This window comes from Neolamprologus multifasciatus, chromosome 20 (genome assembly GCF_963576455.1).
Source record: "Neolamprologus multifasciatus chromosome 20, fNeoMul1.2, whole genome shotgun sequence".
Classification (NCBI taxonomy): Eukaryota; Metazoa; Chordata; class Actinopteri; order Cichliformes; family Cichlidae; genus Neolamprologus; species Neolamprologus multifasciatus.
The window spans coordinates 2643948-2657132 of NC_140458.1; the positions used below are offsets into that span (position 1 = coordinate 2643948).

At 40.1% G+C, this 13185-nt stretch overlaps 1 pseudogene across 1 annotated transcript; it reads right to left on the reverse strand.

Moving 5' to 3' along the window:
- Positions 1-3208: 3208 nt before the first annotated feature.
- On the reverse strand, positions 3209-9313 carry LOC146494082 (uncharacterized; annotated as a pseudogene). The gene is made up of 4 exons (XR_014871553.1): positions 8405-9313; positions 7889-8260; positions 7739-7772; positions 3209-6004 (listed from the first exon to the last, which is right to left on the reverse strand). The product of XR_014871553.1 is annotated as an uncharacterized LOC146494082 (transcript).
- Positions 9314-13185: the final 3872 nt, after the last annotated feature.

A 13185-nucleotide genomic window follows, 5' to 3' on the forward strand; every position in this document is an offset into this window, starting at 1 on the left:
TAACAATACAATATGTTACAGATTTAAGAAATGTAAGAAATAACAAAATATATACAAATCACTCAATAATAAATATCAAGGATTGACAGAGGTGATTATAAATAAATATCAAGAATGTTGACAGGAATATTACAGAGTAATATGAGGTCTTTGCCTGGCTCACTAGGGGCATTATCGTAGTCTCTCACACCCATTTTCAAGTATGTTTCTTGGAAAGTGTTCATACAGACACTTGCTCACACACACAGAAAATGCAATGTTACTTTTTGTACCTTCCCTTTCTTGTCTTTCAGGTGTTGAGTAGAGTTTGAGTGTGTTTTGTTACAGATGCAGCATGTCTCTCTGTTTGAGCCTCAATCCACCTCCTGCTTCATTCCCCTCCTTCTTTTTGTCTCTTTTTTATTTTCCACACAGATAATAATATGAAAACAAGATTAGAAAAGAAGCCTACAGAAAGTGAACAGTGCCATAGTGCTCCTCTTGGGAAAGCAAATGTGTTTGTCACAACAAAGCATTCAGTCTATGATTCTGCTTGTTACAACTGATGGACAGAACAGGTTTAATTAAAGGCCATGGAAGCAGCAGAGCTCCATCAGTAGTTGGCCATTTTACCAAGGCAGGTGAGCAATGCCTCTTTAAGCTTACTCATATAATAATCATTCTTAGTGAGTGTGATCAAATGACTTTATGTTTTGAAAAATGGTCTCTGTGATTGACAGAGACATTTGTACTCCTGACCACCTCTAAATGTGTTATTCAAGTTTCAATGCAATTTTATTTGTATAATGCCAAATCACAGCAACAGTTGCCTTAAGGCGCTTAATACTGTAAGGTATTATATAAGAGGGAATCAAGACAGGAAGCAAGTTAGGGCAGAGCAAGAATGAAACTGTCAAAGTTGAAGAAAGAACAATGTTGCGTTGAATTCGGTTAGAACAGGTTCTGGACTGAGGACATGCTGAGACAGGCTCTGTTCGGCAGGGAAGGAGTTACCAGATGACAGGGAAAGTACAGCTGAAGTGGTGATGGAAACTGTCACTATCAACGTGCTGGGTCATTGGCCCAGCATTTTGAGTTTATTTTGTATTTATGATTCCCCTTAGCTGCTTTTTTTGAAACGTTTGAATGTAATGTAAAGCGCTTTGGGGTCCATAGGGACTAAGTAAAGCGCTATACAAATACAGGCCATTTACCATTTAAGTTCTGTTTTTTACAGTTAGTGTTGAGTTTAGAGAGAAACATTCTTAGGGTGGCATGGAAATCAAATGGGGTGTCAATGCCACGGCTGTGGCAGCAGTCATGCGGTATCTGAGAGTATGAACCCAAGATGCTTGGACAGGCAGTGATGTGAGTGAGCTTTATTAACAGGAGTGGCAAAGTGGCAAAAACAGGAAATGCAGAACGGGGAGCTACCAAAACCTAGACTGAGGAAAACTTATGAAGTCAGCTGCAAACCATAAGGACACGGGATGATGAGCAGGGATGGCACAGAGAATGTAGAGCAGAGAGCTGACGATTTTTGTACAACCTTTTAAAACTATGAAAACTAAAATGAGAGACCAATCAGGTGTCACAATATTTATTTGTGCGAGTGCAAAAAATAGTTTGTCTGCCCAAAAGAGAGAGAACACTACCTGCATTTTCTTTTACTTTTAATGACAAACCTAGATGTTCAAACAGTCTTTATGCTTTGGGATGCATTTCATTTGTTATTTGAGACATCAGCATGTTGAAGCAAGAAAGGGAACACACCCACACACATAAAAACCTATTGCTCCCACAGTTTTAGACCATCATCATGCTACTTTGAAAAACCAGCAACATGTTCAAGCATGACAGGACGGCATTTTTTTTTCAAGATGTGGGGCCTCGAGTCTTCAGCACTCGTGTGGAGCTGTGGATGGCCACGCATCTGGGGTCTTTACCTGCCTCACTGGGGGCATTATAGCAGTCTATCACCCTCGTTTTCAAGTAACATTCGCTGTCTTACACACACAGAAAACGCAGTGTTTGTTTGTGTACCTTTCTTTGTCTTATCTTTCAGGTGCTGTGTATGGTTTGAGTGTGTTTCGTTAAAGATGCAGCAGTTAGAGATGCAGCATGTCTCTCTGTTTCAGCCTCAACCCACCTCCTGCTTCTTTTCTCTCTTTCTTTCTGTCTCTTTTCTTTTCATATTCCACACAGATAATATTATGAAAACAAGATTAAAAGATGAGCCTACAAAGAGTGGATAGTGCCATAGTGCTCCTCTTGTGAAAGAAAATGTGTTTGCATGACAAAGCATCCAGTCTATGGTTCAGTTTGTTAGAACAGGTTTTTTAAAAAAGGCCATGGAAGTGTAACAGTTAAATAGAGTTCAAGTTAAAGCATTCCCATATGGAAAAGATATATATAAATCTTATAAAGTTTGTATCTGTCTTGTGTGAAACTTGTATGAAAAGCATACAAGAGTGAAAACAGATATAAGATCCTTTGAAAAATGATATAATCAAACTTGTATGTTTTGGATACTTACTAAAACAATATATGAAAGTGGCCACTTTCATGAGTAAATCATATAAGTTTTTACTATTTCTTTTCCATAACGGTTGGCACCACCTACTGTTGCAAAAGTCACCCTGCAATATTTACAAAGGGTAAGAAATTCTGGGTAATCCTCAGAGCAATGGAGGATTCCTGTAGAGGTAAGGAATGTGCAAATGTCGTGGACAAAAAATCATGTTACTAGCTGTAACAGTGATATTAGTTGATCCAGTTATTTTTGGTGTCACAGCGCTCTGAGTATAGTTTTGTATTCATTTCATGTTAGATTTGTGATTATAGTTCTTGTGTTATTCATATTTAGCTTTTAGTTGAGGTTAAGATCATGTTTAAACTCAGCATTTTCCTTCCTTCTGTAAATCACTAGTGTTGTTCAATCAGGAGAAAGCATCTCACAATTTGACTCTTAACCACTAAATTTATTGTTTCATCACTGGTTGGTTATACCAGTCTCTTTTTTTCCTTTCTTCTTTGAAGTTAAGTTATTGTCCTGCAACCCAGAGAGTTTATTTGTTAGTAATGGATAAACTTCACCATTTAACAACAGGTGTATGTTAGGTTTCCCTGTTTTAACCTCGCTGAAAAATCTTCACGTGTTCATGAGTCTAAGCTGCTTTTTCGTTGCGTGTGTGTGCATTTGTAGGCGGGTTAATTTTAACTTTGTTATTAGTTTCTTGTTAGAGGCAGTTTCTATGTCACACTGGAATTCAGCCTCAACTTATGATGTTAGTATCTCGAAAACAACGACGAAAACCTGGACACCGATAAATTTAATGTGAAAATACGTGTAACTCAGCGAACAGATTAATTTAGAATTTCCAAGATGCACATTTGGTATTTATAATACAACAGGCTGTGCTTACCCTTTTGTATTTGGACCGGTCCTCTGCTCGCCTCACGCTCTCACCACAGGCCAAATCTGCCTTCCTCAGCACACCAAAGATCCGGGTCACACGGCACCAAATTGTTAAATCCTCCCGATTCTTTCGATCTTTGGGCTAAAGGAAGGACGATACTCGGTGTATAAATGCTCAATCAACAATTACTTTATTACACACAATTCAACACTTTTGAGCATAAACCATCCGGATGGGGTGACATGCATGCAGAGGGTCACAGCAAATCTCCAACTGGTGGAGGGTGACTCCAACTCTTATAGCCTCTAGTGGCCCCCACCTAGTCGGAAAAACCTAAACATTCACAATCTTTCTCTCTCTCAGTGAGCCTAAGGTATGACCTTTTCTTCCTGTGCAGTATGTTCTGTTCTTTTCTAATCAGACAAATAAGGCCACGACTCTCCGAAAACAGTATCTTATAACTCAGCAGTATAATGCATCATAGACAATATCATTCATTCACAATAAATCAGCAGTCTACAGCAGATACAAATCAGTTTAACAAATGTAATAGTTATCACCTTCTCCTAATTCAGGAGAATAATGCAAACTAAAACTACATAATAATTCACAATCTTTAATTAGGGGTCTAACATAGCATAAGATAATATAATAATCCCACAAACCCTTTCCACAATAAGGCACTTGCAAACAAACACACATTTCTACTGCAGCATTTGTCTTAGGTCTCTTTTAAGGATCAATTATGTGTGGCATTAAAACGTATTAAATCACTGTGATTAGGCAGGAGAAATAATGAAGAACATGACTTCCTTTACTAGATTTTAGAACAAACATTTTTAACAAATCAAAGGGCTCAGGAAACATTTTGAGAAACATTTATGAGACAGGAAACATCTTGAATGAGATCAAAGGGATTAACTTCATCACTTCTGCAAATTCAGTCTTTTTCTTTTTTAAACCACAGAACATCTCGTTGGTTTTGTAATGAGCTAACGCATATTCAAATGCAACACTATGTACTATGGTGAGCTTCTTGTAAAACATAAAAAGTAACAAAGAGGAACATCAGATACCAACACGAACAGGACGCAGCTGGTGTGTGGGTAAACTGGTGTCCATGATGACAGTTACAAGGTAAACAAGCTGTTTGAAGTTAGTGCTGAAACTGAATGTGATTGGATAATGCTTGGTCAAAACAATGCATTGTTGTCAACAGCCAATGGGCTGCAAGGGGATTGTTAATGCAAATGGAACAGTTAAATTGTTTAAAACATCAAAAGCACCTCCAAATGACCTTTTCTTAGAAAAAAAGGAAATTTGTTCTGCTGCTCATATAATTGTGACCTTTGTATTTGCTGTTATTAACACCAACCTCTAATATTGCCACTGAAATCTTTGAGACTGAGATTTAACTTTGCTATTTTAAGCTCAGCATGAAGGTTTCCATGATGTAATGTTAGTAGTATTAATATTTTTATCTTATATGTAGCCTCACTGGATACAAGTACTGGGGTTCTTAATGTGCAGTCTTATATTATCAGTGACAGAAATGTCTCCCATTTTGTCCAAAAACGTGTGTGTGTGTGGATATCTATCTATATCTCTATATCGCTATATATTTAAAAAAAATCAAATCAAATAATAAGAAAACTACAAAAAAAAAAACAAAAAAAACAAGTGAAAGCTAAAGTACTTCATTACTCTGGTACAGTTTTTGTATGCATGCTAAACCCTGTCAGTTTGTGTTCTGGTGCTTGGATTGGTGGGTTGACTGCTGGAGTTTTCCAAGCTCTCAGTGATGACTTCATGGCAGACACATACAGGTTCACATTATGTAGCAGCCCACTGCTGGATGTACAGTTTAAATTTCTCTAGACTTTCATAAAAACTGAGGTAGCAGACTTAATACTTATTTCTTCCTGTGCAGTCATGAAAAAAAGTCTAGAAAACACAATTTTAACATTATTGCATATTACATAACTTAGAGAAATAGGAAAGAGATGGATTGGAGATCTAGGTTCACCAATTCTATGTGCCCCCCAAAAATCATGTAGCGGTCCAATTTTGCCATCATGAAGACAAGATCTTTGCGTAAAATGACACCACGTTAGCTATCAAAACAATGTCAACAAACAATGTGCTATTATCAGAGCTTAAGGTGGACCAACAAAATGTCAAACGGTGTGACTTTTTTTGCAGAGGAATTTATTTTCATGAATATTTTTTTATTTACAGCACTCAGTTTGCATATTTATTAATGTGAAAGCTGAATTGTCAATAGGCTACAGACACAATAAAGCATAATAAAAAATTTTAGATTTACCATTACAAACAGCAACAACACAGAATGGACGCTTTACATAGTCTGACAAAGACTGTATAAAGAGAGACTGGGCCTCTGGTGCAGGAAGCTGCAAAGGAAAAGGAGGTCTGGGTGTCTCTGCTTAGACTGCTGCACCCAACACCTGAACCCAGGTAAGCTTCAGAAACTGGACTGCTGGATGGGCATGATTTCTTCTGGTCACTTGCATTGATTCTTTAGCTGCCTCTCTTAACCCTCTTTCAAGAGGTTTCATTAAATAACGGTTCGCTGTCTCTGATCTCTATCGGACAGAAAAAACAGTTTGTCAGAAAACAGAATTGTGTCTGTAAAGAACAAAGTTATTACAGTAAGAACTAGACTGAAAACTAAACTTTGGTCTTAACTGAATCAAATTAAACCGGACTTATGTCCTTCTTGTTCTTATGTTTAAGGCTAAAAATAATATTTTGCCCTTTAAGTTACAAAGAGTATTTTTATTGTGTTCAGGGGGAGAAGATAGCAGAAGGAAATTTTATTTTAAGCATCAGTTAGCTAGGACTACACAAAGATTAATGAGTCCAACAGTTAGGGGTATACGATTGTGGAACTCACTTCATTATAATTTAAAGAATTGTATAAATTTACATTGTTTTAAAAAGTGTTACATGCTTAAAACGATAACTCAATATGAAGAATGTGAATGAAATTGGAGTTCATTGAAAAAGGATCCATTATAATTTTTTGTTTTATTTATTTTAATTTTTCTCCTTGTTACTATGTGGAGCGGTTATTCTGATTGTAAATTTGTTGTTTGGTTTGGGTTAGGACCGCAGATAAATGTTAATGTTAGTTTGTCCTGATTTTTGGTGCCCACTTGTAATATAAATTGGATTGTAGATAGGGGGCGGGGTTTAATAAGAATATTTTCTTCTTCCTGCTCCTTTTCACACATGGTTGTAGTGTTTTTGATAGAAAGTGTGGTTGGTTTGTTTGATTTTTTGTACCAAGTGTGAAATAAATAAATAAATGAAATGAAATGAAATCAGTTTGTTATGTGTCTAAAGCTTCATACAGAGAAGTTTAACCCATATATACTATTCAGGTTGAATTTGACCCATTTTGACATTTAACAGCAGCAAACACCCTAAATTACATTTTTTTTAACTTGAAATTTGATTACTTTAAGTGACCCAAAATACATAAACAATAAATTATTTAAAACTTTTATACTTTTATTTGTTTTTCTAAATGCTAATTTTTTTTTTTACATTGAGGCTGTGCCAGTCAAATTTTACCTGTAGCTACTGAGATACTGAGTTTGGGTCAAATAAAGGAAAATACATTTTACCAATTTTAAGGAATCATGAAACTGTGAAACTCTACATGCCACAAAGTTCAAGGGGACAGGGAGCAGAAGGTGCCTTGACATGGACTGGAGATCTGAGGGTGGCAGGGCGTCACAGTGGTTAGCACTGTCACCTCACAGGAGCAAGATTCAAACGTGGCTGCGGCCTTTCTGTGTGGAGTTTGTCCGTTTGAACAACTCCAGAATACCTCAGTTCTCTGACTTCTTTCCAAAAACACTATAAAGTGGTTAAATTGAACTCTAATTATTAAAAAGTGTAACATTAAAATGAGTTCATCCTTCATTAATTCAAATAGGATGATAAATACGCTGGTTCACCACTTATTGCTTTTATTGAATAAACTATAAATTTCTAATAACAGATCAGTTTAAAGTTCATGTCTTTGCTGAATCACAGGTTTTGACTCAGGTTAGAAATTTACTGTCTGTTGTGTCATTATGATAGTTTTGTAAATGTAAAACCAGCAAAAAGATAAGCAGTTGATATGCAACAGTTTTAGTGAAGACAGGTACAGCAGAGACCTCGGGGGGCAAATGTGCAGATCACCGTCTTCACATCACTGAAGAAACATAATGAAGTGTCTGGTTTTTTGAATTTTCACAGTAAAAGGGAAGTTAAGTGATGTCAAGACAGCTGTAAGGTGAAATAAGGATTGTGGGTGTATTTACCTCGTGACAATGCTTGAAGTTCATACTTTTGCGCCTGCAAAATAATGTTATAAATGAATTAAAAAAATGTGCTCCTTCAGTGATTGAGTCTGACGCCCCGACTGAGTCTGGCAGCTGTAACATCTGTATATAAATAACACATCACTTTACCTGCTGATGTGCTGCTGCTTGATGTTGCTGCCCCCCTCTGCTGGAGCTCCCCTCACTGATCCAGTTGATCTGCTGGTTGGTTTCTTCTGGTTTTTGATGTTTTGCTTTATTGATCATTTGTTGAGCAACATTTAAACAGCCATCCCAGTCTTTCCTTTTTATGTTGCTCATGATTTCTTTAGTCAGAGTCTCATTTGCTTCTTTCCTCAAAAGCTCCTCCAGAACTTTTTTCTCTTCTTCCAAAATCAGTTTGTAGTAAAACATTTTCTTGTTGCACCAACTGTATTTTTCTTCAAACCATTTTCTCCACCCACTCCAAGTCATGAAGAAAGCGACCACAGTCATGCTGAGGAGCAGAGAGTAAGCAGCAAGCTGAAAAAGAAGCAACAAATGAACATAACATTTAACAGCATTAATGTGTCTGTGTATTTATTATACTTTCATAAATTAAAAAACAACAACAGTACAATAACATTACATATTCACTGTGTATGAAAAATAACAAAACATCCTCACCTTTGACTTCATTTGCAGCTCAGTTATTTGAGCTGTTTCATCAGCCGTGGGACCCTCAGGTTCACAGAACAGCTTCCTCTTTTTTTCATCAGTGGTGCAGCAACCATACCAGTCTGTGAAAACCAACACAGCTACAATCCACAGCAGACTGATTAGAAACGCTCTGATAACGCGCTTGAGTACAATGCATAAAAACGTGGATGGATGCTCCGCTGTGCTCCGAAATGTCTGGTCTATCAGGAGCACCAGGAAAAATATTTAAAAAACAGGCACGACCACCATTTCATTGCAATCAAAAGTGTGGCCTGAGCAAGCGCACATCTTGGCCTGCAGATACATAAATGCGAAGAAAATCCCGATGCCTGTGCCAGCGGTGCCGATTTTTCCACTACGAACATATTGCAGGAGTTTATTCAACATCTTGAGCAGTTCGGTGCCTGCTGAGGCTGCAGCTTCTGACCTGTAAAATTACAGACACGGAAAAAGAAATATTTCCTGCTTTTCACACCAAGTATCACAGTCTCTTTGAAATTCAGCTTAATATCTCAGTCCTATAGCAGCTGTGAAGTGAGCAAGTCCTCCAGTCAAAGTGAAGATATGAGCTCTCTGCTCCCACCCTCACATAAGAACCACGAGTGCTGCTCCTACAGGTGGCAGGATGCAAACGCAACTTGACGTCATGAGAAGGAGTTTAAACAGCACTCTGTTCAAAACCGTTTCTAAAGTCGTGTCAACAAATTTCATGTTTCCCAAACACTTTCTACTATGATGAGGTTGTGTGTCACGACAGGTTTTTTGATGAAAGAGTTGGAATGATGAATTCTGTCAGCACAGCAAATACTGAGTATCAGTGTGTGTTACCGACAAAAAAGGGGCAACCACAACAGCACAAGAAGACAAATGTTTCCTGTATTTCATGCAAATGATCATATTTTCTGTTAGTAGTGTCCATGTTTTTTGTTACAGCAAATGTTTCTAGGTCTGGTGGACCCACTGTGGCTTTCGTTTTTAAATCAAAGAAGCCTAAAAATGCATGTAAAAATGTAGTAACTGAGAAAAAGATATTAGATTAGATTTGATAGAATTTTATTAATCCCTCAAGTGGGTTTCTTTAGGAAATTCTGACTGTCAGTGTTTTGTGAAATTCTAAAATCATATGTTTAATGTCCTTGAGACTTTGTCACTTCTGAAAAAGAAAGATATGAGAATGGAAGCACATGTTGTCCTAAAATCTGTTCGTATATAGGTTAGAGCACTGATGGTTACAGAGATACAACATGTGCAAAAGGAATGTCAGATCTGCCAGTTTCATAGGCACTCACAAACTCTGACACAATCAGAGATGCAGGATTTTGTAACTGAGCACTGATGATAAGCTGGATGGTCTCTCTACTCTTTAGTTCAGAGCACATGGTATACATGTTTTTCAAAATGAAATTCACATTATAATTTATTCAACTTTGCATCAATTTACTTCCTGCCATTTTTTCTTTACTCTCATATCATTTTCGACTGCTTCCTCTAATTACCAGTCCATTTCTTACCATGTTCACACCATCCATACATCCATCTTCTTCAGCTTATCCAGGGCCGGGTTGCAGGGGCAGCAGCCTAAGCAGAGAAGCCCAGACCTCCCTCTCCTCAGCCACCTCCTCCAGCTTGTCCGGGGGAACACCAAGGCGTTCCCATGCCAGCCAAGAGATATAATCTCTCCAGCGTGTCACCGGGCCTCCTCCCAGTGGGACATACCTGGAACACCTCACCCAGGAGGCACCCAGGAGACATCCTTGTCAAATGCCCAAACCATCTCAACTGACTCCTTTTGATGTGGAGGAGCAGCAGCTCTATTCTGAGCCCCTTCTGGATGGCTGAACTTCTCACCCTATCTCTAAGGGAGAGTCCAGGCACCCTTCAGAGTAAGCCCATTTCCACCGCTTCTCCCATCACTTGTGAACAAGACCCCAAGATACTTAAACTCCTCCACTTGGGGCAGGAACTTGTCTCTGAGCCGGAAAAGGTTCTCAAGGTTCTCTTTCCGGCTGAGAATCATGGCCTGAGATTTGGAGGTGCTGATCCTCTCTCACAGTTGGCTGTGAGCTGGAAGGCATCACCCAATGATGCCCACAGAACCACATCATCTGCAAAAAGCAGAAATGAAATTCTCAGACCACCCAAGTGAAAGTAAAGAGTGAAAAGTGAAAGAAAGCCCTTCGCCACTTGGCTGCGCCTAGAAATTCTGTCCATAAAGATTATGAACATCATCAGTGACAAAGGGCAGCCCTGGCGGAGCCCATCGCGCACCGGGAACGAGTCCAAGTTATTGCCAGCTATGCGGACCAAGCTCTTGCAACTGTTGGCCCATAGCAATTGGCCAAACACCCCATACTCCCACAACACCTCCCACAAGACACCCTGAGGGACAGGGGACAAAACACAAAGACATGTAGACTGGTTGGGCAAACTCCCATGCCCCTTCAAGTATCTTCGAGAGGATAAAGACCTGATCCAGTGTGCCACGACCAGGAGGAAAACCACATGTTCCTCCAGTCCAGGTTCGACTAACGGACGAACTTTCCCAGGGAGGCTGAGGAGTGTGATCCCCCTGTAGTTGGAACACACCCTCCAGTCCCCCTTCTTGAAAATGGGGACCACCACCCCGGTCTGCCAGTCCAGAGGTACTACCCCTGATCTCCACGCAACACTGTAGATGCGTGTCAACCAGGACAGTCCTATAACATCCAGTGCCTTCAGGAACTCAGGACAGACCTCATCCAACCCAAGGGCTCTGCCACCAAGAAGTTGTTTAACTGCCTCAGTGACCTCACCCCCAGAGACTGGTAGGTCATTTCCTTTGTCCCCAGACTCTGCTTCCTCAGTGGGATTTAGGAAGTCCTGGAAGTATTCCTTTCATCGCACAACAATTTTTTCAGTTGAAGTCAGCGGCACTCCACCCGCACTATACACAGTGCAGGTAGAACACTGCTTTCCCCTCCTGAGTTGCTTGACGGTTTGCCAGAATCTCTTCAAGGCAGTCTAAGTCTTTGTCCATGGCCTCTCTGAACTCCTCCCACACCCGGGTTTTTGCTTCATCCACCGCCCGAGCTGCATTCTGCTTGGCCTGTTGGTACCTATCAGCTGCCTCCAAAGTCCCACAGGCTAACCAAGTCCGATAGAACTCCTTCTTCAGGCTGGTGGCTCCCTTCACCTCTGGTGTCCACCATTTGGTTCAGGGGTTACCACCACAACATGCACCAACCACCTTCCAGCCGCAGCTCAGTGCAGCAGCTTTGGCAATGGAGGTGCTGAATACTGTCCATTCACACTCAGTGTCCACCATCTCTCTTGGAATGCTGTTGAAGCTCTGCCGGAGGTGTGCGTTGAAGATCTAGCAGACTGGAGTCTCTGCTAAGCATTCACAGCGCAAACTGTATGTTTAGGCAAGCAGGTCTGTCCAGCATCCTCCCCCACCACCGGACCCAACTCTCCACCAGGAGCTGATCAGTTGACAACTCAGACCCTCTCTTTACCCGAGTGTCCAGAACATATGGCCTCAGGTCTGGTGATACGATTACAAAATCGATCATCGACCTGCAGCCTAGAGCATCCTTGTGCCACGTGCACTCATGGACACTCGTATGTTCGGCGATCGTGGTCACTCCGTCACTCCTAAAACTTCCCCCTCCCTAAACAACTAAATGCCATGTTGCCATATCATTTTTTGATTGGTCGACATGGTACATTTTGCGACAAATAGGAAAGGGTGGGGATGTTTTGGTTTTGCTCACAGGCGGAGAGTTCTTTAGAGCGTTTTCCTTATAAAACGCCATTTTTACCGTTTCTTCCTGCAGTAAATATAAACAACGATAGTATTCAGGAAGAAAACCAAACATTGCAGATATTTTTATCATAACTCTGGTTTTACGTGGCCGATCAACACAATTTAAAAACTGGTATAAAGTCCACACTTTTCCCGTCAATTGTTCCGTCTGTCCTGCTCACGTCTCCAATGGTTGTACACGTTGTCATTAACGTGGCTTCACTCCACATCAGCCACGCCGCTTTGCTAGCTAAAACACTGGTGTCGGCACATAAGGACACTGTCATAGCCTGTCAACGACTGGCTATGACAGTCCTTTCTTCACATTATTATCAGGATGTCCAAAAAACTCACTGAAAAGCCTTCAGTTAATCCAAAATGCTGCAGCAAGAGTACTGACAGGGACTAGAAAGAGAGAGCATATTTCTCCTGTTTTGGCTTCCCTTCATTGGCTTCCTGTTAAATCCAGAATTGAATTCAAAATCCTGCTCCTCACATACAAGGTCTTAAATAATCAGGCCCCATCTTATCTTAATGACCTTGTAGTACCATATCACCCTATTAGAGCACTTCGCTCTCGCTTTTCAGGCCTACTTGTTGTTCCTAGAGTATTTAAAAGTAGAATGGGAGGGAGAGCCTTCAGTTTTCAGGCCCCTCTTCTGTGGAACCAGCTTCCAGTTTGGATTCAGGAGACAGACACTATCTCTACTTTTAAGATTAGGCTTAAAACTTTCCTTTTTGCTAAAGCATATAGTTAGGGCTGGACCAGGTGACCCTGAATCCTCCCTTAGTTATGCTGCAATAGATGTAGGCTGCCGGGGGATTCCCATGATGCATTGAGTTTTTCCTTTCCAGTCACCTTTCTCACTCACTATGTATTAACAGACCTCTCTGTGTTGAATCGTATCTGTTATTAATCTCTGTCTCTCTTCCACAGCATGTCTTTATCCTGTCTTCCTTCTCT